Source organism: Mauremys reevesii, linkage group 3 (assembly GCF_016161935.1).
Source record: "Mauremys reevesii isolate NIE-2019 linkage group 3, ASM1616193v1, whole genome shotgun sequence".
In the NCBI taxonomy this organism is placed as follows: domain Eukaryota; kingdom Metazoa; phylum Chordata; order Testudines; family Geoemydidae; genus Mauremys; species Mauremys reevesii.
In genome coordinates, this window is record NC_052625.1 from 30,500,461 (window position 1) to 30,528,151 (window position 27,691).

The window sequence follows — 27,691 nt, forward strand, 5'->3', positions numbered from 1 at the left end:
TTTCTCCAGTACTTTCATTAAGTGCACTCCGAATATCATATAAGCATGACTCAGTGCAATAGAGAAGGATGTGTCTTGACGTTCCTCCAGTATGTAAGCTATACTCTTCTTCAGAGTCCCATGCAATCTCTCCACATTTCCTTGGGGACAGTATACAGCAGATTTATAATGCACTATACAGGGACGCCTCAGAAAGCCTTCAAAGAAACAAACAAACCATCTTGAAAAAGAGGGTGTCCCATTACCTAAAACCAGGCTCTCTGGTAGGCCAATCATTGCAAATAAAATGGTTAGGCAAGAAATGAGCTCCTTTGAGGTGCCATGTGAAATTATGAATGCAAAAGGGTAATGTCAATAATAGTTTATAACAGACAACAGTATGAAGCCATGCAGTGCAGTTGAGGGGCCAGTAATATGCACTGCAATTCTCTGTCAGTGTCTGTCTACAACTACAGTTCCTTAGGGAACTGATGGGCAGAATCCCCTGGGAGAATAACATGATGGGGAAAGGAGTCCAGGAGAGCTGGCTGTATTTTAAAGAATTCTTATTGAGGTGGCAGGAATAAACCATCCCAATACGTAGAAAGAATAGTAAATATGGCAGGCGACCAGCTTGACTTAACAGTGAAATCCTTGCTGATCTTAAACACAAAAAAAAGCTTATAAGAAGTGGAAGATTGGACAAATAACCAGGGAGGAGTATAAAAGTATTGCTCAGGCATGCAGGAGTGAAATCAGGAAGGTCAAATCACAACTGGAGTTGCAGCTAGCAAGGGATGTTAAGAGTAACAAGAAGGGTTTCTACACGTATGTTAGCAACAAGAAGAAGGTCAGGGAAAGTGTGAGGCCCTTACTGAATGGGAGAGGCAACCCAGTGACAGAGGATGTGGAAAAAGCTAATGTTGTACATGCTTTTTTTGCTTCTGTCTTCACAAACAAGGTCAGCTCCCAGACTACTGCACTGGACAGCACAGTATGGGGAGGAGGTGACCAGGGCTCCGTAGCGAAAGAAGTGGTTCAGGACTATTGAGAAAAGTGGGATGAGCACAAGTCCATGGGGCTGGATGGATGTGATTGCAGAGCCACTGGCCATTATCTCTGAAAACTCATGGTGATTGTGGGAGGTCCCAGATGACTGGGAACAGGTGAATGTAGTGCCCATCTTTAAAAAAGGGAAGACGGAGGATATGGGGAACTACAGGCCAGTCAGCCTCACCTCAGTCCCTGGACAAATCATGGAGCAGATCCTCAAGGAATCAATTCTGAAGCAGTTCAAGGAGAGGAAAGTGATCAGGAACAGTCAGCATGGATTAACCAAGGGCAAGTCATGCCTGACTAATCTAATTGGCTTCTGTGATGAGATAACTGGCTCTGTGGATGAGGGGAAAGCAGTGGATGTGTTATTCCTTGACTTTAGCAAAGCTTTTGATATGGTCTCCCACATTATTCTTGCCAGCAAGTTAAAGAAGTATGGGCTGGATGGATGGACTATAAGGTGGATAGAAAGCTGGCTTGATCATCAGGCTCAACAGGTAGTGATCAATGGCTCCATGTCTAGTTGGCAGCCGATATCAAGCGGAGTGCCCCAAGGGTCAGTCCTGGGGCTGGTTTTGTTTAATATCTTCATTAATGATCAGGAGGATGGCCTGGTTTGCTCCCTCAGCAAGTTTGCAGATGACACTAAACTTGGAGGAGTGGTAGATATGTTGGAGGGTAGGGATAGGATACAGAGGGACCTAGACCAATTAGAGGATTGGGCCAAAAGAAATCTGATGAGGTTCAACAAGGACAAGTGCAGAGTTCTGCACTTAGGATGGAAGAATCCCATGCACTGCTACAGACTAGGGACCGAGTGGCTTGGAAGCAGTTCTACAGAAAAGGACCTAGAGATTACAGTGGATGAGAAGCTGGATATGAGTCAACAGTGTGCCCTTGTTGTCAAGAAGGCTAATGGCATTTTGGGCTGTGTAAGTAGGAGCATTGCCAGCAGATTGAAGGACATTATCATTCCCCTCTATTCGGCATTGGTGAGGCCTCATCTGGAGTACTGTGTCCAGTTTTGGGCCCCACACTACAAGAAGGATGTGGAAAAATTGGAAAGAATCCAGTGGAGGGCAACAAAAATGATTAGGGGGCTGGAGCACATGACTTAAAAGGAGAGGCTGAGGGAACTGGGATTATTTAGTCTGCAGAAGAGAAGAATGAGGGGGGATTTGATAGCTGCTTTCAATTACCTGAAAAGAGGTTCCAAAGAGGATTGGTCTAGACTGTTCTCAGTGGTAGCAGATGACAGAACAAGGAGTAATGGTCTCAAGTTGCATAGGGGAAGGTTTAGGTTGGATATTATGAAAAACTTTTTCACTAGGCGGGTGGTGAAGCACTGGAATGGATTACCTAGGGAGGTGGTGGAATCTGCTTCCTTAGAGGTTTTTAAGGCTTGGCTTGACAAAGCCCTGGCTGGGATGATTTAGTTGGGGATTGGTCCTGCTTTGAGCAAGAGGTTGAACTAGATGACCTCCTGAGGTGCCTTCCAACCCTGATATTCTATGATTCTATACTGGTTTCAAAGGGACCAGAAAAACACTAGTTTATGCATTGTGCAGGTTGAGCATGCCTTCACAAGATGCTCAATGTTTGAGTGCAGCCCTGGCCACCAAGTATAACTATGCAGCAGTTCCTTCATCTTTGTAATTTCCTTTGTGAGCCACATCCAGGGCTGTTTGTTGCAATGCTGCTGTGATGATCACCTGGGCTCCTCTGCATAAGATATTTCGAGTAGCCTATGTTCACTGTGAGCTTGGAAATGTATTTGATGTAACATAGACAAAGTTATTTTAAGGACTGGGTCCATTCAATCCTCTTGTATGGCACATATTGCCTTCCACAGTTCAGCATCTTGAAGAGTGGCATCAGCTGTCCGCCTTTAGTCAACTGGCATAACTTTCAATAAAAAAGCAGCATACTTTGCCCTTTTTGCATACGAGGGGGATAACTCAGCAGAATTTTCTTGAAAGAGCATCTGCAAGTAAACTATATCTTCCTTTGATATGCACCAAATTAAAATCATACTGCTGCAACTGAGTAGTCCACCACCTCAGCCTCATACTCAGCAGGTCAATGGCTTTATAATAGAAGCCCCAAAGAGACACATGATCAGTTTCTAATGTAAAATGTCTTCCTACTAAGTAGACTTTAAAGCATACAACAGCAAAAGCCATCACCAAAGATTCTACATTAATCTGGGAATACTTTGCTTCCATTAGAGTGAAAGTACAGGATGCAAATATAACAGTGTCTTCCCCTGTTCTCCTATTCGCATTTGAATCCAATTGCAGAAAGTATGCATCTCTATCACCATTAAATTAATCATGGTATTTCTGAATGATACTTTGGTATCCCTTTCTGTTCTAGCTGATACAACCACACCCAAGGTGTCTTGTGCACATTCATGCATAATACCAAGCAAGGGCAGCTCTAGGGATTTTGCCACCCCAAGCACAGCAGGCAGGCTGCCTCCAGCAGTTTGCCTGCGGGAGGTCCTCCGAAGCCGTGGGACCAGCGGACCCTCCACAGGCGCACCTGCGGGAGGTCCACCGAAGCTGCGGGACCAGCGGACCCTCTGCAGGCAAGCCGCCGAGGGCAGCCTGCCTGCTGCCCTCGCGGCACCAGCAGAGCGCCCCCCCGTGGCTTGCCACCCCAAGCACGCGCTTGGCGTGCTGGGGCCTGGAGCCGCCCCTGATACCAAGCTGTAAGCACACATTGTAAGACAATAATGGAACAGCATTTGCAGCTGTGCCTATAATAATATAAAACTTTGAAGTCAAGGCTGTGCCTTTGTGAGCACAGAACACACAGCTTCACCCACTGTCTGTGAAGCATACAAATTCCAAGTTTTTATAATCGCTGTAGTCAGGCAAACATACAGATGCCAAGCAAGCAGGCATTTCTTAAAAGTGCAAGGTTCTTATATTATGTAGAACTACAAACACCACAACCAAGACTCAAGGCCGGCTCCAGGCACCAGCTGAGCAAGCTGGCACTTGGGGCGGCAGATTCCAAGGGGCAGCATTCCGTCCAATCTTTTGGGGGGGGGGGCTTTGCCGCTTCCGCCGTCCCTGCAGGTTTTTTTCTTTTTGGTTTGCTGCTCCTGCTGCCCTGTAGGGGGCGGCGGCGCAGAGGAGGGAAGCTGCTGGGAGCAGTGCCAGGTCTGCAGAAAGCCTGGCACGGCAGCCCGTGTCCTTCCCTGCCCGCCCACCGGAGCGGCGCAGAGCCTTCCCAGCCAGCGGTGCGGCGGGAGGGGCCGCATGGCGAGCGCCCCACTTAAGGAAGCCCTGGCCGCCCCCCTTCTCTCCTCCCCCCCGCTAGCTGGGGTGTGCACTCCGCTGCCCGGGGTCTGCAGGGCTGGGAGTCCCCCTGCACCCGGGCTCCCGCCGCCCCGCAGGTAATTTTTTTCTTTTTGGTTTTTTGTTTTTCTTCCATTCGCCGCTCCGGCCAGCTGGCCGGGTGGTTTGTTTCATGCTCCCCCTCCCCCTGTCGCTCCGACCGGCAGGTTTTCCACCCCCACCCCTTTGCTGCTTTGGCTAGCCGGCAGGTTGGTTCCCCCCCCCGCTTTGCTGTTTCCACTGGCTGGCAGGTTTGTTCCCCCGCACCACTCCGGCCCCCGGGCAGTTTTGTTTTGTTTTTGCTTGGGGCAGCAAAAAAGCCAGAGCTGGCCCTGCCAAGACTTCTGCAACACCAGCCTAGCCATGTCTTCAAAACTCTCTCCTATGAATACATGTGTGTAGCCACTAGAGTTCATGAATTCACCACCAGTTTGGGTAGCGTATGTGTCACAGTTCTGAGCAACTACACCTGTATTTTCCCTCACTGGTACAGCAACGGAACCCACTTTCAGGCTTCCAGCTTCCCAACCTTTGCCTTTCTTGGGTGGAGAGCTACACCACACTCTCTTCTGACTGGGTATTTCCAGGCTGCCTTCACTGTGTTATTCCCAGCAGACACTGGCTCCCCAAGAACACCTGCTTGCTTTCTCTTCAGAGACAGTTAATAGTGTGACTACCCGCAGTTACAGATACCACACAGCACTACTTATGCAAGTAAATTTTTTTATGAAGGTAAAAGCACTACAGAGAAAGAAATAAAAATAGAAATGCATTATAATAAGCTTACCAGAGATCACTCCTCTCATTCTGATAAGGGTTCTGACTAGTGATTAGTCCTTCCATTTCCCTAAAGATTGGGGCCTACCTTAGACCAGAAGTCCTGTCTGCTTGCTGGATCAGAAAAAGAGGCCCTGAGTCTGTTTGAAACCAGACTACTTATTCAAAAATCCTTTCTTGGTCTGTTGGTCCCTGGAGAATCCATTTTGAACTAGTATATACAAACCTCTCCAGAGGAGTGGCTTCAAAGAGCTGATAATGAGGGGCATTATATTAGCATCACCCTCCCCCAAAGGAGTTGCATGCAATTCCACAACACCACATACAATTGACTCCAAAGGCATTAAACCTAATTCAATAAGGTTAAATTTAATTCAATAAGGTTTATCCTAATTCCTTAAGGTTTGTCCGGGATATTGTCAGTATGTCACATCATGAACTATGAACAATGGCCTAATTCAAAATCTGCACGTTTAACTACATTATTGTCCAATGGCAGGGTGGATCTTGCAGAGAATGAGAGTCCTCCTCCTCCTTCTGGAAGTAAGCAGAGATTCTCCTCTAGCACAAGAAGTGATGGGCTGTGTTTTAGGTGCTGGTTCTATTCTTAATTTAGCAGCTTTAGCTGGTCATTGTGCCCTTTATGCAACAGGTACTGCTTGACTTCCTGTAACCCAGAACCAAGCCATGTGACTCCGGTCTTAAAGTTTAGTGGGGATGAGCACAAACATCATTACAAGCTGGGTTAGCTGTTCAGCTGCACTGCTAACTGAATGTTTTGGTGGAAAAAGAGTCACTACACAGATAAATTAATGGGCATTCAAGATTTACAATTCAACAAGAAGGGCTGGAAAAGTAGTTTTCAAACTTAACAACTGAGTAAATACAACAGCTGTGGCAGCCCTTGGCTGCTCCCACCATTGATGCTGCATAGGCACTAAGTACAATCCCCACTTCAAGCCAGATAGCGCCTTCTCCCAAGTCTTTGGGCTTCTTTAGTGACCCAACGAGCACTGCAGCACCCAGGAGAGTACTATGACCACTAACATGACAACTTGTATTAATCACCAAGTCCTCCTAATTGTGATGAAAGGCTATTCAGCCATGCATCCTAATGCCTTTACAATAATATTTAGATAAGGCTGCTCCACCCACTGTGGTTGGCAGCAGAGGGGATAAGACTGGAGGGAAGAAAAAAGTTTCAGTGAATGGGAAAAATGCCCCCACAAATCCACACTTAAAATCAGCAATTTGAATATAGCATTTTAAACAATTTTCAATTTGTACTTAAAAATTTAATAACAGGCTCTTCAATCTAGCATACAAAATAAGATACAATGGCTGGAAGTTAAAACTAGGCAAATTCAGAATGGAAGTAAGGTGTAAATTTTGAATAGTGAAGGTAATTAACTACTGGAACAATTTACCAAAGGTGTCGGTGCATTCTCCATAACTGGCATTTTTAAAATCAAGATTGGATTTTAAAAAAGACAAACATATGCTCTAATTCAGAAGGAATTATTTTGGGGAAATTCTATGGCTGGTGTTTATAGGAGGGCAGACTAGATGACCCTTCTACCTTGGAATCTATTATTAAAATGAATTTAAGGACATAATTTACATAGCATTTGAACATTTTGTTTAAAGGGACTCTGTCCATTTGAAATCTAGTGAGATGGGAGAAACTGAATATTGGGAAAAGGTGAAACTGATTATAAGCAGTGTTATCAAATGCACCAAGTAAATAAATTGGAAAAAATAGAGAAAACCCCTTTCTTCCTTCTAATGCCTAAAATGACTAAAACTGAAAGATTACTTGAGACAGTGATGGGTAAATCATTCTCAGAGAGAACTTTATTTTTAAATAGTTATAGTCTTCTCTTTAAAATGCCTATTTTGCAACCTCAGTGGGACACTTAAGGTTATAAACGTTTAACACACATTTTAGGAGCATTGTAGGCAGGAGGCAAAGACATACTACACTCCTGAGAAAGGCATGAATCAGCATAATCTGTTTTCTTATGTGTAAATAGTAGTAAATTTCAGTGATTAAATAACAATCATGCCTTGTTACTTAACATCTCCACTCCTAAAGAGAGGACCAAAAAAAGGCAGGAACTGAGCAGCTGCAGTCAGAGTTGTGCAAATAATTTTTTTTTTTGGCTCACTGGAAAATAATTGGTTTGGGTACAATAAAAAATTTAGTTAGACCCAAAACGTAACATTTTGTTTCAATTGAGTTTTTGTTTGCAATTTTGTGTAATAAATGTAATGACAAAAAGTAGTTTCCAACCAAAAAAAAAAAAACCAACCAAAACAAATGTTCTGTAGAAAGTGTTGAAATTAAATGTTTTGATTTTTTATTTTTTTTTGGTAATTTGGGGTCTCCCCCAAATACAAACAGGTTGGCAAAAACAGACATGAATTCACAAAATGTTCTGATGTCGACTAAGGAACATTTTTTCACAAAAGAAAGTTTAGTTCAAAACATTTTGCCCAGCACTAGTTGCAACCACCGCTATGTTCTATGTCCTCTCAGGTGCTTGATCTGCTTTATTGCCAGGATTAATTTGATTGGGTGTGTCAAAACAATCACTGTATATCTGACTGCCAAAACCAAACATGCTACTTTCAGCACTGTACAGCCACTGTTGTGTTTCATCAACCAGAATTCCAGCAGCACCATATTTTTATTATTGATAATGATGCAAGAGAGGTAAAATAACCACACAAATAGGTTAATTTTCAGACGCCATTTAATGGACCCAATCTGCTCCCACTGAAGTCCATGGCAAAATTCTCACAGATTTAAAAGGGAGCTGGATTATGTCCTAAATCTGCAGTACCTGACAATTAGAAAGAAAATTATCTTTTATTGAGAAAACTTGTCAAATTAAATGAAACTCTTAATATAAAATATAACCATTTTTGTTATCAATCATTTAAGACGATTGATAAATGAATAATATGATTTAATAAATGGTTCATTCATTGTTTTAGAGGTCAACAGGTTGCTTACAACTGTGGCTTATAATCATACAACTCTTCCTACTGATGTGCTTATACTCATCTAGAGCACTCACTTCTCATTCTGTTGCATGCTTGTAACATTTCTTAATCCTTTATGAACCATTCAAAAATGTGACCTTACACAAAGTGTGGTCGAACATTTTATATCAAAGTCACCAAGAGATTACTATTGAATGCCACTCTGCCACTTACATAAAGGCACGTTAGTATACAATAGGGTGACCAGATAGCAAATGTGAAAAATCGGGGGGCGGGGGGGTAATAGGAGCCTATATAAGTAAAAGACCCAAAAATCGGGACATCTGGTCACCCTCGTATACACTCATATCTACTACACTTAATCATATCAGTGTACTTTTTCCCCATATAGGCACTTCCACTGATGTCAGTCTTAAAACTTGTGTAAATTACTGGTGTAAATGGTGCAGAATCTGACTCATACATGAGATTCCTATGAGGGAAGAAGCTGATAAGAGCTAATTCCAGCATAAGCATTTATTTACTGTAGGCACATCAGTGCACTAAATATGTGTATTTTTTCTGTCTCTCTCACTGCAGTGCATTACATCTGTGTTTTTCATATCCAGATGTCATCACATTTTAATGATACTGACTAATGTCTGTGCAAGAACCACAAATGGTAAACCAACATTCCCATAAATTAGACAAGTCAATTTATCTTAACATAACACAGTGGAACAGGACATCAGCTTTTAAAGGATACAAAAACACTAGATGAGGAGTATGGGAGAAACTTTTAAAATCATCACCTCCACTTTTCCAGTGGAAGAGCACCAGCCAAAGTTTCTTTTACTTCAACAGTACATCTTTTGTAGTTGTTCTATATCAATTATAAAAAAATCAGAAGGAAATCTTGACTTCACTTCAAGCCAGAAGCTGGAGAGGAAGAGGAAGGGAGAGAAAGGCCTGACATGGGCACAAGAAGTATGTATGTATGAACAATGACAACAACCTGCAGAAGTAAAAAAATCAAGACAGACAACTCTATGGCCAATATCTAGATGAAAGGACAAATCATCTAAGGTCCATGATCTTCCATTTTGTAAGCTACTCCTTGAGAAGACAGGTGGTAAGTTTTTCTTGGATAACAGATGATTTAGCATATTTATCCCTAAATAAGGATAATATTTATCATATATTACTCTCACAGCTGCAGTTGTAATGTAGAGTTATATTCTGTCCTGGACTTTTATAAGTATAGAAGAACTAGAATTTTTGGAGGCTATGGTGTTGTGCCTACATGTTATCACTCTCTCTCTCTCTCTCTCTCTCTCTCTCTCTCTCTCTCTTTCTCTCTCTCTCTCTCTCTGTGGGACTATGTGGAAACCTTTCCCCCAGAGTTCTGCGGGATCAGAGCTTTGTATGGATCAAGGGGCAGCAATGGGAGATGTAGAGCTCGGAGCCTCAGATCTCACCAGCTTGCTCCTCTAGCTCCAGATATCACACTGCAAATCCAGTCTGGAGTTAATGCTGTTAGAAGAATTGCTAACTCATGCTGGGTTCCTTCCATGTCTTCTACAGCATAGTTGTGGGGAAAGGCAACCAGACAGAACACAATTTGTAGGACCACTGCTGCCATGGAGAAGGTGGCCTCAAGATAACTGTGTAGAACCTTAGGCTACTATGATGTTCCCAGATCCAGGGCATTTGTTGGTTTAGGAGACCATTGTTGTGTATTTGGTTGTTGTGGTAATAGAATCTTGTGTTGCTATGGCAACTGAGTCAGATTATTAGGGAATAGCCCAGACTTTTTGGCTGGCTGTTAGTTAGTTCTGCGTGTAGCAATAAATGGCTGCTTCAAGGTTTACAGCTCTCTGTGTCTCCAGTGATTTCTTCCTAAAGCTGTTGCCCCCAAGGATATAACAACGTGGCGACAAGGATGGGATGTCTGTGCTACCCGAGCAACAGAAAGAAGTAGAAGTTAAGGTACAAAAACAAACAAACAAACCTTGTTTGCTGCTGGAAGGGGGTGAGAACTGGCTTGTTTGCTCTGACTGTGAAACTGAAACTAAAATCATGGCTACACTTACAGGGCCACTGGAACCTTTTGAGGAGACTATAGTGCAATGGCATGTGTATACTGAGCATTTTGAGCTTTTTGTTATTGCAAATGACATTACAGAAGAGAAGAAGGTGCCAATATTCTTAAGTGTTGTAGGGGCTAAGACCTACTCCCAGCTACACATCTTACTACACCCTGTTAAGCCAGAGACCAAATCTTACAGTGACATTGTGGAAATCCTGGGGTCCCATTTTTCTCCAAAACCACTGGTAATTGCTGAACGATATAGGTTCCACAAAAGAGACCAGAAAGAAGATGAAACAGTTGTATAATTTGTAGCAACTTTGAGAAAGCTTGCAGAACACTGTGAATTTAAGGAGATGTTAAATGAGGCCCTACGTGACAGGTTAGTGTGCGGCCTGCACAGTGAAGCTATACGGAAGCGCCTATTGACAGAGGCACAGCTTACCTTACAGAAGGCCATTGAAATTGCTGTCTCCATGGAACTGGCTACAAAGGAGGCACAATCCATTGGTGCATCCCCTAGGGTGCATAAAGTGTCACAAGAACCTACCCACAAAACTGTGGGGAGTCAAGAATGTTACCGCTGTGGTAAGCCGGGTCACCCTGCATCAGAGTGCTGGTGTAAGGACCTGATGTGTCAACACTGGCAAAAAGGGACACATTGAGTGTGCCTGTAAACAAAAGAAAAAGAGGCCTGTGGTCTGGCCGACCAAAAAGGGAAATCTGCATACCCTAGAGCAGACCCAGGCTAACCAAGGAGATACCTCCTCACAAGAAGAAGAGCCACTCCACGTTTTGTCTTTGGCAGTGGGCTCACATGAATACTGGGTAATCCCGTTGTTGGACGGAAAACCTATACGCATGGAACTGGACTCCGGTGCAGCCGTTTCGCTGGTCTCAGAGACTGTGTATAAAGAAAAGCTACAGCATCTTTCACTTAAAGCAACAAAAACAGTGCTGAAGACATATACGGGAGAAACTGTGCCCATGTGGGCACTACTGATGTTAAGGTGGAGTTCAACGGACAGGCTGCTAAATTGCCACTGTTTGTGGTGAGAGGTAATTACCCAGCCTTAATGGGTAGGTCTTGGCTTAGGAAGATCCAGCTGAATTGGGCAGAAGTGCACCGAGTGACTAAAGAAGAAACCGGTCTGACCACTATACTAAGGAACCATGCTGCTGTTTTTGGAGAGGATCTGGGAAGTATGAAGGGAATCACTGTGACATTGAACATTAAACCTGGCAGTCAACCAAAATATCTGAAAGCTAGAACTGTGCTATATGCCATCAGGCCGAAAGTCAAAGCGGATCTGGAGCGCCTGGTCACAAATGGAGTCCTAATACCAGTTACCCATAGCCCATGGGCAACTCCTATTGTTCCAATAGTGAAGAAAGATGGCTCCCTCCAGATTTGCGGTGATTTTAAAGTCACTGTCAAACAAGTGTTATGTGCAGAGCAATACCCGCTTCCCCACATCAATGACCTCTTTGCAGGCCTGGCTGGGAGACAAAAGTTCAGTAAGATTGATCTGAGTCAAGCATATTTACAGATGCACGTTGATGAAAAGTCCCAAGAGCTGTTGACTATTGTGACGCATAAGGGGCTTTATCGATACTGTTGCCTACCCTTTGGAATAACATCTGCTCCCGCCCTGTTCCAGAGGGCTATGGACCAGATCTTGTGTGGCTTGCCAGGAGTCCAGTGCTATCTGGATGACATCCTGGTCACTGGAAGGAATGAGGAGGATCACTTAAAGAATTTAGAGCCTACCCTACAAAGACTGGAAGAGTATGGACTGTGAGTCCGCAAAGACAAGTGTGAATTCTTCCAGCCCTCAGTTGAATATTTGAGACACATCATTGATGCTACAGGTCTTCGTAAGGCCCCTTCCAAAGTTAAGGCTATTGAGGAGGCTCCCCCTCCTCGAAATGTTAGCCAGCTTCACTCATTTCTAGGACTATTGAACTATTATGGAAAGTTTATCTCACAGTTAGCCACACTGGTAAAACCACTTCATGAACTCCTTGGGCAGAACAAGGCCTGGAAGTGAACTGAAGCCTGTGATGTTGCATTTAACAAAGCTAAGGATGCATTGCTAAATTCTGAAGTTCTGACACACTTTGATCCATCCTTACCCCTACAGTTGGCCTGCGATGCGTCCCCTTATGGAGTGGGAGCAGTCGTGTCACACATTATGCCTTCGGGAGAAGAGAGACCTATTGCTTTTGCTTCATGCACTCTAAGCAAAGCGGAAACTAATTATGCCCAAATTGAACGTGAGGCATTGGGAATCATTTTCGGAATTTGGAAGTTTCATCAGTACCTGTTCGGACGGAAGATTACTCTTCTCACTGACCATCGACCCCGACTTCAATTTTTGGACCCCACACAGGCATTCCTCCATTAGCCGCTAGTCGTATGCAACGGTGGGCATTGTTGCTTTCCACGCACACATATGAAATCAAATATAGGAAATCCACTCTGCAAGGCAATGCGGATGGCCTCTCAAGGCTGCCATTGCCAGTCAACCATCGAGATATTGCCCAGAAGGAAATCTTTTACTTTGAACAAGTAGAGAACACACCTATCACCGCTATTCAAGTAAAGAAGGCAACTCGAGTTGACCCAATATTGTCCCAAGTTATGGACCTGGTGATGCATGGAACATCTTGGCGAACCTCTCTGGTCTCACCTGACCTTGTTACCTACATGTCCAGGAGGACGGAGGTATCAATCCAATCTGGTTGTTTGTTGCGGGGGAGATGTGTCATTATCCCACCACCACTGAGATCACAGATGTTAGAACAGCTCCATTCCGGTCACTGTGGAATAGTGCGCATGAAGGAAATTGCACGAAGCTATTTTTGGTGGCCTGGGTTGGACAGTGCTATTGAAGAGAAGGCAAGAGTTTGTATGTCATGTCAGGGTGTGAGGAATGCACCCTAGTGGGCACCCCTACATCCATGGGACTGGCCTGAAAAGCCGTGGCAACGTATTCACATTGACTTCGCTGGCCCCCTTGAAGGAAGCATGTTCTTGGTGGTGGTAGATGCCCATTCTAAATGGCCAGAAGTCTCTATAATGCAGTCCACTACTGCAGAGAGTACTATCCAAAAACTCTGAGGACTCTTTAGTCATTTCAGTCTGCCAGAACAACTTGTGAGTGACAACGGACCGCAGTTCGTCTCTCAGGAGTTTCAAAAGTTTATGAAGGCAAATGGGATACACCACATCACTTTGGCACCAAATCATCCATCCACCAATGGATTAGCTGAAAGATCTGTGCAGACAATGAAACAAGCTTTGAAATCGGCAAGGGGACAATTATCCATTCAAAAGCATCTGGACACCTTCTTACTATCCTACAGAAACACACCTCATGCTACGACCAAGGCATCCCCAGCCTTTCTAATGATGGGGCGACAGCTGCGCACTTGCTTTGATCTGCTGAAACCTTCTGAACCCCGACAAATTGTGCAACGTCAGCAGCAAGATCAAGTCATCAGGCGTGCACCCAGAGCGTAAGACCGAACCTTTAGCCCAGGACAGCCAGTTTTGGCTCGGAATTATACTTCTGGAGCTAAATGGATCCCTGCCACTGTCATCGCTCAAATGGGACCTGTTTCCTACACTGTCCGGACTGCAGAGGATCTCACCTGGCGGCGACATGTAGATCAGCTGCTGCCAGGTCATACCAGTCCTCAGGACACATCTTCAGTAGAGTTGCCTGACTTCACCACCCCCAGCGAGACACCGAATCAAGAGTCACCTGTTCCTGACTTTTCCCCTCCATTACTGCCAGTGGCAGAGATACCCCTCTGCCCGGCACGAGCTGATACCCCATCCTCACCCCTTCACCCTACGAACCCTGAGCCCATTGTCAGGCCCGCGCCCAAGACACTCTCGGGTGCAACAACACCAGAAGTTGGCCGTAATGAACCTAGAGACAGAAGGCCTCCTCGTCGGCTGAATCTTTAGCTAGGGCCAACCCACGGTTACGGGGCAAAATAATCCCCGGGGTTTAGCCGGGAATGGAGGCAGTCTACCCTCCTTCTCTAGTTAGTGTTTGTTTTATTTTGGGGACATTCTTATTAAGGGGGAGGAATATGTTGTGTATTTGGTTGTCGTGGTAATATAATCTTGTGTTGCTATGGCAACTGAGTCAGATTATTAGGGGATAGCCCAGCCTGTTTGGCTGGCTGTTGGTTAGTTCTGTGTGTAGCAATAAATGGCTGCTCCAAGGTTTACAGCTCTTTGTGTCTCCTGTGATTTCTTCCTAAAGCTGTTGCCCCCAAGGATATAACACAGTGCCTTTCTGTTCCTACACAAGGAAGAATAAGTCCTACAGTAATATAAACAACATAGACTTTTGGTAGATGCGGACACAGTTTAATATGATTTCTTATAGGAAGTATTGTTTCCCCATACAAAATCTATCTTTTCAAACAACTGAACCAAGAATATTTTAAGGCCATTAACTTCAGCGGGTATAAGTCAGCATCACTTTCACCAGCAGTGTACCAAATTTACACAATGTGAGGATCAGGCCCAATAGATACCTAAATGTGTGCTTCAGATAAGATGCCCCACAATGTTATCATTTTCTAAGAAACATTCTCCATGTTTCAGAAGCCTAACCTTGAATAAAAACATTTTAAATATTAACAGTTTTGTAAAGCAAAATTAGATTAGGATAACTTTAAAACTCCTGAAAACAGCAATCTAAGCCCCAGCTCTGCAAATAACTTGACTCAAGCAGAGACCTGAACACATGTAGAGAGCCCTACTGATTTCAGTGGGGCTCCGTATGGAGTCAGTTGCAGGCTCAGTTCCCAATTCATTCTTTTCTCTCTCTCCATTTATCTTATAAATTAAAACACAGGGAATAGGCGCATAAGAAAACTTTTTTGTTTGCTTCAAAAGGAACAATATGCTATAATACCATTCTTTCATTAAAAATGTGTTTAGAGGCTCATAAATCATTTACAGTTTGTTAAACAAGTTCAGAGTCTTATTGAATTAATGATTTATATTAAAATAATTAGTATAAGCCTTTTGTGCTAGCCTGTGCTAGAATATGCAGCTGAACAGATCTTAGCTTCCTGTTTATAGATATTTGAGATTTTTTTCTAAATATAGACATTTGTTACATACAGACACCCACATAGAGCTTGTAAAGACACTTGTTTCTAAAATACCATTTAAATCCATTGCTATTTTAAAATTACATAAATCCTCTTTCTATGTGTATGGCCAAATAATTATTTTAGCTAATGTGGATGACATTATCAATTTTCAATTATTTCTTTTTAAGTATAATGTGTATTCATCTCAATGAAACTTATCTTTAGCAAAACTTACTACTTCATTCCATTCTCCTTTGTAAGCATTTCAAAAATTAGTCTCTCCTAGCAGGTTAGTCTGTATCTGCAAAAAGAGACTAACAAATTTATTTCAGCATGAGCTATGCATAGAATGGAACACACAGACAGGAGATATTTATACATACAGAGAACATGAAAGGTGGAAGTATGCATACCAACAGGCAGAGTCTAATCAATTGAGATGAGCTAAAAACTTTTGAAGTGATAATTAAGATGGCCCATAGAAGGTGTGAGGAGAACTTAACATAGGAAATAGATTCAATTGGTGTAATGACCCAACCATTCCCAGGCTTTGTTTAAACCACAGTTAATTGTATCTAGTTTGCATATTAATTCAAGTTCAGCAGTCTCTCTTTGGAGTCTGCCTTCAAGTCTGTCACTGAGTGGTTAGAAAGGTTGAAGTGTTCTCCCACTGGTTTTTGAATGTTATGATTCCTGATGTCAGATTTGTGTCCATTTATTCGATGCCAGCTCTGTCCACATATCCATTCAAGTGACACCATCACAGGACCTAATCACATCAGACACACCATCACACCTGCACATCTACCAACGTGATATATGCCATCATGTGCCAGCAATGCCCCTCTGCCATGTACATTGGCCAAACCGGACAGTCTAAAGAATAAATGGACACAAATCTGACATCAGGAATCATAACATTCAAAAACCAGTGGGAGAACACTTCAACCTTTCTAACCACTCAGTGACAGACTTGAAGGTAAAACAGACTCCAAAGAGACTGCTGAACTTGAATTAATATGCAAACTAGATACAATTAACTGTGGTTTAAACAAAGACTATTGAATCTATTTCCTATGTTAAGTTCTCCTCACACCTTCTATGGGCCATCTTAATTATCACTTCAAAAAGTTTTTTTTCCTCCTGCTAACGATAGCTCATCTCAATTGATTAGACTCTGCCTGTTGGTATGCATACTTCCACCTTTTCATGTTCTCTGTATGTATAAATATCTCCTGTCTGTGTGTTCCATTCTATGCATCAGCTCATGCTGAAATAAATTTGTTAGTCTCTTCTCCTAGCAGTGAGAATAGAATATTTATTGTTTTTTTTTTGTTTTGTTTTTTAATTACTTGTGTGCAAACTCCTCCATGAGTCAGGTCAGTATTATTTATCATAAACTGTATATAAGTAACTAAATGTAGTTGGCCATGAAAGAAAAATCTGCTAATAGTGATAAGGTTAACATTCTATTAAATGACAAGATTTAACCGAGATCCATTAAAACCTCTTCCTTCATTCCTGTAGGAATTTAAATATATTCCATTTCTGCTACAGGACAATGAAGAATAAAACCAAATGACTCCTACAGCTTTCATCACTTGACAAAAATTAAAACATTACTATATACCAGTGTAGTGAAGTAAACTGTAAAGCAATTTAACAATTCAGAGCACAATATGACCACATTTAAAGTATACATGTATTGGTTTGATAAACACAGATGTTAAATATAGATAGATAGATAGATAGATAGATAGATAGATAGATAGATAGATAGATTTGCCGGGGGGTGGGGTGGGGAGAGATTTCCATGACAAGGCAGATCTGAGATTTATTTAGCAAAATTCTTTATTTCATGAGATAAATTTGTTTCTAAAAGAACATAAAGCCAAATTTTCAAATCTGAGCTGAAGAGGTGAGCCTGCCAAAAGGCACAAGCACCCATTGTGCCCACAAAATCCATGTATGCAAACAGATGTTTGTAGGCAGAATGGGTATACAAAAATACTGCTAAATTTAACTATACTTTAAAATTTGGCTGAGAGATTCTAATGCCCATATTAACCCGTGGCATAAATTGATCCAACTCCATTTAAGCTAGTGAAGTTATGCCTGTTTATGAAAAGACGTAATCCTGTCCTGATTTGCTCTGTACAATGCAAGACAAAGGTGTGTCTTTTTGAGAGGGTACACCTCCACTCCTCCCATTCCCCCAGGCCAAGTTGTTCCTCCATAATTCACTCTAATTAAGATCCCATACCATGAGAGCTGGACTGGACTCCCATTAAGACCATCAGACAACTTTATGTCTGTCAAACTGTCAACATGTGCTTATAAGGAAAATGGACAGTAAACTATGGTCCTGATTCTCTTCCCAGGTCCATTTTATTCTGTGTTGACTGAAGAAGAAATTCAGAATCAGGCCCTAAAAGCTATTTTTTCTTGAAATATGTATGATAGCTATGTGAGTTAGGTTTTATCAAATGACGAAGTCATGTTAAGAGCAACACAAAGAAGGAATAAAGTTTCAACTACACCTACTTGTTAAGACATTTACTATAACTGGGAAATATTTAAAATATCCTCTTAATTTTGTCTGTCACCCATGTTTAAACTGCAGACTCCTCAGATGTATAATTGTATGGCTTCCACTTACTCTTAGGGAAAATAATTGTTCTGAAAAAAATTAATTAGAAAAGCAAGAAACAAGTAAATCCCCTCTTGTTTCTGTTCACAAATGCCCTCTAGTGCAAAGATAACTAATAGACCCTGGTGTTTCTAATGAATGCATGGTACAAAATTAGTAAGGGAGAGTCTGCGGAAGAAGAAGGGATTCTGTGAAAAAAGGGTTATACCCCCCCATGGGCTATGTTCCTCCCTCCCCTATACATGTGTCACTGCACTAATCCTACCCTGAGGGGAGACTTGCTCCTGTTCCTCAGTGTTCATGGAAGAATACAGCATAGGCTGATTCATACCAGCTGAGACTCTAGCCCTAGTGATTTTTTTTAATTACTCTATAGTTACAGTAATATAGAATCAAGAAAAAAAATACATATTTGCTCCTTTAACTTATGCGGATTTTGATTCTAGTTTCCACTAAAAATCAAATCCACCCCTCTGTATTGTAAATATATCAATTGTATAAATAGCCTGATAACATTTACAAATTCTGTATAGTAAATTTTAAAAAATGAAATTTTACAAAGTCAATGTCAAAATTCCCATTGACTTCACCGGGGCCAGTGTTTCACCCTACATATTTTCAAATGATCTTTGATTTTATCTTAATATCAGGGCCTCATTCTGATCATATTTATTCTGGTTTTATACTGGTGTAACCCAATAAGGTTAATGGAGCTTTTCCTCATTCATACCAGTTTAAATGGCAACAGAATCAAACTTAGAGACCAAATGTTTTTTTGGGGGGGAAGCAGGGATTCAAGTATATTTACCATACACATTTCATACTCATAAGACTACAATCTCATTGGTTTAGGTGGGACTGCGCACATGAGCACGATTCAGCCCCTAGGTCTGAACAGAAGACCAGAGCTCATGAGTACAGAATATTACAAAACAGGAGAAAGCAAGGCATAACATGTCATTCCAAACCCTGTTCTATTTATTTGTGCTTTCCCTTACCCCTTAAAAATTTCTGTTTTCTCCTTTTTCAGTGAAATGGAGGGCCTGATTCTGCTCCATCTACAACAGCATAATTCCAGTGGGGTTACTCCAAAACCACACTCGTGGAGGATAAAGCCCAGCGAACACTCAGTATACTAAAATAAATCACAGGCGTATCGGGGGAGGAGGGAGATATATTCATGCTCACTCACTTGTTGTCTTTGGGGAAAATATGTCAAACTCAGGTTCTTAATTTATTTTTCAAATCTGATAAAATTGCTAGATAAAGAGAAAAAAATGAGGAAAGAAAAGCAGTCACTCTAACCAAATTTATACCAGCATTTCAAGAGTGTACTCTGCATGCAAGCAGTGGCACAGCAGTAGAAGAACTGAACTCTGCAGGGAATGTAGATGATGAATTCTAGTGTGATCACTCCAGTATGGCAGCTGCAGGATTTCTCAGCCATTTAAGGGACAGAGAAGCAGACCTGAACTCTCTCTATCAAAGTGCAAGTTGCATGCATGTTTTCATCTGATCGTATTCATTATTTTCATCATATAAGAAAGAGAGTTAATGCATTGTGTCTCCTTTAGCTACTTATAAATTAGAAAAGTATAACCTTGTCAACAGGAGATGGTTTGTAGCTTTTACAATTAGACACAGTAGAGGTAAGCATTGGATTACAAATGAGGATAGCAGGATTTTATGCATGAAAGTACCAATACCAGTATATAGAGAAGGGAGCAACACACTTAAAATTCTCACCCATTTAATCAGATTAATTGTATCCTGTGCTGCTTATCATTATGATTTAGATTACAAAGCTATTTAGCAAGCGAGTGTCATTTTCTCTTTGCACAGGGTCCAGCACAAGAAAGCCCAATCTTACTGCAGCATCTAGAAACCACCACAATATAATTGTTTAATGATCATCATAATCCACATTTTTGTGAACAATTCTCAACCATCAAGAGTGGGACTGTGATATAAGCAAGCCAGTCTAAATAGTGAGTTGAAAGCAAAAGAGCCAAATCCTACTTTCAGTTTGACCTGTTCAAGCCCCTAGTGACAGTAGGAGGTTGCATGGGGCACAGAACTCAACCCACTGCATCAATATGTATCCTTTACTTACCAAACACATTTTTTGTTCCTAACCTGAAATCTACCACCATTTTATCTACTGCTGAAAGATAGCCTACAATTTAACAGTCAGGTCATGTTACTGCAGTAAAATAGATGTCATTGTCATACTGCTTCTATGGGAGAAGATACATTCTGCCAGGTTTAGAAGCCATAAAGAACCCTGAATATTTCCCACTAAATCACAGGCAAAGTGGTTGTATAAGGCTGTGTGGCTCTGCTTCATACAAATGCATTGCATGAAACCAACTGCAGGTAGCACACAAGCTTTCTTCAATCAAATCTGCATTGTAATTTCTAAAAATCAATTAGACACAAGAAGCAATTACCTATTTTTAAGCACAGAGTAATTTGTTTCCACACAACAGAAGACTATAATGTACGTAACCAAGGAGCACACTGTCCTGACTAAATGTTAACAACAAGTAGAGGAAAAAGAGGAAATGTTGTATTAAATCTGCAATGTATTGTACCAATTGTTTAAAATGTGTGTTTTAGCACGCTGGCATGAAGATTCTTTCCCCAGTCCAGTGCTCCTTTTGGCATTGATGAAGGATAAGAATACTCACCAATGTCTTAATGCCTCCCTTCCTGTTTTCACAATGGGTGTCTCCACCTTGAAGATCAACAGCTTGTTGTGCCACTGCTCTGTGATTGGGACGACACTAGAAGAAATTGCACTAGTGCCAGCACAATCACTGGCACCCAGCACAGCCATTTGAGAACCATTGTTCTTTAAGAGGAACTTAAGAGGTGAAGATGCACAAGCATAGAAAAAACCTGATTGGGGGGGAGGGAAAATAAAGGACATTAGAAAAAGAAAGGCTTGGGTGATGGGTAAGGGAGAAGCTCTGGGAAGGGAGTGAGTAGAGCCTCTGTTTACAGTTGTTTATAGTCCTGATAGAAGGTTGAAGCTTTGTTCTGAGTTTGTTGTAACACTGGAAAGTGGGAGGTTATAGGGAATTAAAAATAAACAGAGGTGTCATATGAGAAGCCCCATCATTACAGTGCTGGCCACTGAATAGCCAATAGGCCATAGTCAAGCTGCAGCCTGGTTAGCACAGAGAAATACATTGTGTGGGGTTCTCTTTCCTTTTTTAAGCACTGTTAATTTGATAGTAAATGTAGAGGGGGCTGTGACATTTTTTGACTTTGAATAAGGGATAACCAGCCTGTAAAGGTTTAGAGACACTCCTGTAGACACTAGAGCTATGCTTCAGACCAGTTGGGGATTATTATTTTTGTAGATTTCATAGCAATCAAATAAAAAAACCTCACATGAAACATATTGCCTTTCAATTAAGGATCTCAAATCACTTTCAAAATAATAAAGTATCACACGTTTCCTATGAGGACCTTGGAATTCCCACATTACAGATAAAGGGAGTCACAGAGAAGTTTGAGTGGCAATCTGAAGATATTTCTGAAGTGCCCATCCCTGCACTAGTTATGCACTGAGCCATAAAACGTTTGCCAAAGGTTGAAGAGCAAGCCAGAGTTCTGAGTTCCACTTTACTTTCACCACTAGACAACACTCCCAGTAAGCAGTAAAAAATCGATACTTTCAATTTTCCTCCATAGATAGGATTAAATACAGAAGCCAAGGTGAACACCCTTGGATAACTAGAACTCACAACATGGCCATGCACCAAAATAGAAAACTGAATAAAATAATCTTTTTAGTGCTTCTCTAGGAATAAAGACAGCTCTACACTAACAAATAAAAGAGCATGTTTAGCTTTTTTTGGTGTCACTTTGCTGTATCATTCATTTTCTAGCATAAGTAATTCACTTGCTCAGATCTTCTGGCAACATGTGATGTAAGCATTGCAAAAACTGAACACCAAAAAGGGTCTTAAGGGATAATCAAAAGTTTAAAATAAAGTAAATTAGAGCAGGAGGGTATTAACAAGATTAATTCTGAGGTCTACAGTAGAATTTTACACTTTGTTTCTAGATAGGAGGAGGTCAGCAACTGTAAGTGATAACCCAAGAATACAGTAACAGAATGTCTGAGTATTGAATAATATTTGTGAAGGTAGGAAATTAATTTTCTAGATTACTAGACACATTTCAAGACAAGAAATAACTTTCCTGCATTTTAACCACTAGTTACTGCATATCAGAATCATTCATTGACTTCCATCTGGCCAGAATGAAGTGACATCCTTTTAGAAGTTTATTTATAAGATCCGCTTTCATTCTAGGATACGTATACAATGGTGGATAAATGAATGGGCGGATTAATGCCCTGGGCAGTGCACCCCAAGGTGTGGGGTCTCAAGTGGCCGCTGCAGTTCTGCACCTGCCCAAGGCTATTATGCCCATGTTAAAAAGTGGGTGGACCATAGCCCTCCTGGCATCCTCCACAGGCCTTCAGGGTGTAGGGCCCAAATGTTCTTTGTGCCCAGGGCCCTAGTAAATCTTAATCCACCTCTGTACATACATGCATATACACACACACACACTATAGGGAGATATATAGATAGTACAGGAGGCGTATGTTAAATATTTAGAGTGGGATTTTTCAAATACTCAGTGTTGGCGTAACTTTGAACCCATTTAAATCAATGGAAAGGCTTCCATTGATTTCCATGGCAGCAGATTTATGCCAATACTGAGCACTTTGAATATCACTCTTAAATCAACAGGGTCTAAACTGCATGTATGCACTCCCAGAGTCTTAAAAATTCCACCTGCCTTGCAGGGGCCCTGTATCCTGCAGGGTGATTTCCATTGAATAACATTCAGGTCCTATATTAAAAAGAAAAAGGGCATTCCCTTTCTACAGCAGGGGTGACTTTTTAAAGGCATCAGGATTATATCTCAGTGGAACTAGCAAATAATGTCAGACAACAGCCATTTGAGATGAATATTCCCTCAAGATCACAGGATCTAATTGACTGGCACATTTTAGACCTAGGGTGCTGATCTTCCTGACACTAACCAGGAGTGCTAATTAGCAATGTCATGTCTTTTAGATCTTTCATTAAAAGCAAAGCTATGCCATTGTTGTGTCTGCCCCACAAAAACATGAGTTTTACAAATAAGCCCTGGCTGCTTCTTTTGTCCTCAGTACTCCAATGTGTTTGTGACATATGCATAAATATTGAGATGTTTACTTGCACAACTGCATGCACAGATATGCACATACCTAAATTATACATTAAATGATAGATTATGCATCCTACCATGGTTAACAGTTAAGTAGGGGAGCCCCATCCCACTTAGAGTTGCCAACTTTCTAATCCTGTCCTGCTCCTTCCTGGAGGCCACACACCCACCCCTTCTCAAAGGCCCTGCCTCCTTCTCACTCCATCCCCCTCCCTTCGTCGCTCGCTCTTCTTCACCCTCACTCACTTTCACCGCGCTGGGGCAGCAGGTTGGGGTGCAGGAGGGGGCGATGGCTCTGGCTGGGGATGTGGGCTCTGTGGTGGGGCCAGAAATGAAGTGTTCAGTGTTTGGGAGGTGGCTCCAGGGTGGGGCAGAGGGTTGGGATGCAGGAGGGGGTGAAAGCTCTGGCTGGGGGTGCAGGGTCTGGGGTGGGGCCAGAGATGAGGGGTTTGGGGTGCAGAAGTGGGCTCAGGGCTGGGACAGGCAGTTGGGGTGCAGGGTGTGAGAGGGAATTTGAGTGCAGGGCGGGGCTCAGGGCTGGGGCAGGCAGTTGAGGTGCAGGAGGGGTGAGGGGTGTGGGCTCCGACCAAGTGGCACTTACCTTGGGCGGCTCCTGGAAGTGACCAACGTGTCCCTCTGTCTCCTAGCTTCAAGGGTGGCCAGGTAGCTCTGTGCATTGCCCTGTCCCACAGCACCGGGTCCCACTGGCCGTGGTTCTGGGGCAAGGGAAGTGCAGAGGCCCACTGGCCACCCCTGCACCTAGGAGCTGGATATTCCAGCTGCTTATGGGAGCTACGCGGAGCAAAGACAGGTAGGGAGCCTGGCTTAGCTCCACTGCAATGCCAACTGGACTTTTAGCAGCCTATTAAAATCTCCCGGATTGCTTTCAATAGTCACTGGGAGATCATGCCTGTCCCGGTAGACATCCAGCCAATCCAAGAGGGTTGGCAACCTTAACGCCACTCTGGGTACATGTGGACAATATGGCCTCTCCCCTCCCCAGTCATGTGGTCTTGGGGAAAAACTGCAAAGAGGAACCAATCAGAAACTCCTGACAGTAGGAGCAGAAGCAGCCAAAGCAGAGACCGCTGGTCTTTCACTGAATTTTCTAACATTTTGACCAGAATTTCTCTGTCCTGTGCTGACTGCCACTTTGCTCCAACCCTCTCCCCTCCCCTTCCCCCTGTCTCATCATTTCTATTCCACACTTGTACATCTTACTCTTTTTCCCAGTACCCCTCACTCCCTTCCTTTCAACATCTCTTCCCCGTCACTTGTCTTTCCATTTAGAATAACCTCTCCTAACTAACCTCTTCCCCAATCATGAAGCTAACATGTTTGCCAGTCAGTCTGTTCATTCTGATTCTGTGTTGTAACCCCTTCCCCCATCTCATGTCTGTCTAGTCTAATTAGGTTTTAAGCTCTTGGGGCAGGTACAATACCTAGCATGATGGGTACCCATTGTTCATTAGTAATAAACATAAGTTAATGGTGCATGCAGCACACATGTCTAGATCACCAGCTTTGCAAGTACTTACTGCAATAGCCCATGAGAATGAAGATTATGCACATTTTATTTATTTAGATTTAAAACAATAAAGATCCTTATCCATAGTGCTAGATGCTTGGGTGCCTACTGCCTCCCTCATCATTTCTCAAGACCCCATTCTTCTTAGCATATGCTCAATGTGCCCTCAGGCGGCATGTGACCAGGATTCATCACCAAATTTGGTCTGCTGGCTGGATCATTATCTTCTCTGACCTGGTACTGATGGGGAGTGCAACATGAACATTGATCCATGCACCCCAAGACCCCATTTAGACTGTACTATCACTCCTCTATGAAGGATTTAATACAAGTCTACCAGCCTTGCTTTAGACTCTCCTTACTGCAGAGAACGCAACCCTTTATCAAAGTAATATGTAATGGATTCCTTTCCTGTTTACAAATCTTGTTAATCTTATTTTTTCCTTTAATTGAATTAATTACATTTTAACACAAAAGAAAAATGACACATAGATAACTAATGGGTTATTCAAAGCACCCAACATTTCTCAGTGCAGGAACAGATACTAATGTAACAGGAATCACCTCTTGGACATTGTACAGGAAGTCCTGCTTGGGAAGTGTTGCAGCATAGGAAAGAAAACGTTCACATTTCTGTCTCCTGTCACTGCTGTTTCCAATGTGTACACTCAGTCCAAAGGCAGTCTGATGGGTTTAATTTCTAGTAAGTGGTCATAACACATCCTTTTCTCTCACATAAAATTTGCTTTGTTATTCCTTCAGAACTTTTAAAGACTACTACAGTGTATTAATTTACATCTCCTTGTACTTGTGGTCTTTAATTTGGCTTATTATACACTGTGTCATTGTCTACCAGTTTGAATTTAATTGTGCTTGAGTTTTTGGCAGGCACACTATGAAAGCAAAGTTTGGAAAACACTCAGTATTTTCTTTGCCAATGGGGACAGTGTGTTTAATGGAGCAAGAAAAGCTTTTTGAGGTCAGCTCCACAACAAGTTTCACCTGAGTTCCTCTAAGGTCTAGGTTACAGGTTTGAGAATCTTGCATATGAGAGGTTATCTGAGGATTTTGGTAGGCAGCTCACTTTCTGCTTTTATAATTAGTCATTGGTAGGCATCAAAGGCACACAATGAAAGATCACATTGAGAATGACTCACCACATATTAAATGGAAGGGGCTACTGCTGGCTTGTCCAAAAAGACATGTTGCCACTATAATGGCTAGAGAGCCAGAGAGTTACTTGGTACAGCAGTTTATTACCAGGTTAGCATGAGGATGCTGACCAATCCTCCCCAGGTGACCAGAAAAGACAGAGACTACTTATATCCACATCAGTGCATGCAAAGACCTCTTTTACCTGTACCAGGAAGAGCAGTACCCACCCTCCCACCCATGAAAATAGTTAAATACCAGGTTTTTGTCATGATCCACCGTGGGTATCATGTTAGTCGCTCCTTTATCAGGGGACAGGAGATTGGCCAAGATTTTTTTTCACCTTTTTCATAGTCATTTGCAGACTTAGTTGGGGCAAAAAAATGAAATAGGGTTTAGGCTATGATGTTGCAATCCATGACATAAGTGTGACAACATCCCCGGGGTACAATCTGGAACTGTGGGACCACTGTGCTCCCTTAACTCTCCAGCCTGGACTGTCTCTATGGGCAGTGGGTGAAGCTTCCCCTTGGGGAGGCTAGCCCACTGCCCCTGCTCGCTGGTCTACCCCCCACCCCATGGCCTCATCTGGGGCAGGGGAGGGGGGCTGAGAGCTTGACCGCAGCCAGAGTTGAGCTCTTGGCCTTGGCTGAGACCACGGCAGAACTCTTGGTCCGGCTGGAACTCTGTGACTGGAGCCCCTCTCCTGCCCATCCCTTCAGACGACAGCCCCGTCTCACCCAATGCTTTACCAGTGACAAGCAGTGAACCCATCCAGGCGCTGTTATCACTCAGCCACCAGCATGTATAAGCACAACCAGCTAAATTGCATGAAGGCTCCCCAAGTCCCTCCTGAACCACAATTAGTTCACCATTTCATCAAAGGAAAAGTAAGCATGCACCAGCCTTTGTAACCTAAGCAGATTTCCCAAACACTTTAGACAAACTCACTGGTAAGTATAAAACATTAAAATAAGTTTATTGACTTCAGAAAGGTAGATTTTAAGTGATTATAAGTGGTAGACATAAAAGACAGAGACAGTTACCAAAGAAAATTAAAAAGTAAGCACGCAATCTAAATCCTAAACTTTATTAGACTAAGCAGTATTTGGATGAAGCAGTTTTCCTCACCACTGGATGTTGCAGGTAGGTTACAGTCCTTAATATGCAGGCGTTCCCTTTAAGCCTAGGATAGATCTCCTCTGTTCAAATCTTTGTCTTCCCAGTATTCTTGCTGCCTTCAGCATAGGTGGGGTAGGAGAACAGTAAAAGTATGATGCCACTGTCCCCTATTTTATATCCTCAGTCTAAGTGCCTGGTAAACTGTAGCCCAGATTTGTCCTGGTGGGCTTTAGGCTTGTCCCAGAGTTGAGCAATCCTTCTGGAGTGGTCTCGTGCAACTGAGTCATAGGCTTTATCTACACTAGCATTTTTGTTAATAAAACATTTGTTGGTCAGGAGTGTAAAAAACCTACCTCCCTGAATTGACATAAGTTTCACCGACAAAAGTGCCAGTGTGAACAGTGCTACCACCGCTCGTTGGAGATGGTTTAATTATGCTGGTGGGAGAGCTCTCCTGTCATCATAGAGTGGCAACGTGGGAGACCTTACAGCGGCGCAGCTGCAATGGTACAGCTGTGCCATTGTAAGGTCCGTTGTGTATTCACAGACATAGATTTGAGCATATCCCTTTGTGTCGTGTTTGCCCAACTCTCTTGCAGAATTGTAAATCCATGGTTTACAGCTCCCCTGCTTATTAATGG

At 42.5% G+C, this 27,691-nt stretch overlaps 1 protein-coding gene and 1 long non-coding RNA gene across 19 annotated transcripts in view; both read right to left on the reverse strand.

Moving 5' to 3' along the window:
- NRXN1 (neurexin 1) overlaps positions 1-27,691 on the reverse strand; it is a 1,269,767-nt gene that overhangs the window by 974,923 nt on the left and 267,153 nt on the right. The window lies entirely within an intron of this gene.
- On the reverse strand, positions 7,898-9,869 carry LOC120400805. Its single transcript, XR_005596085.1, has 2 exons — positions 9,626-9,869; positions 7,898-8,005 (listed from the first exon to the last, which is right to left on the reverse strand). It is a non-coding gene; the product is annotated as an uncharacterized LOC120400805 (long non-coding RNA).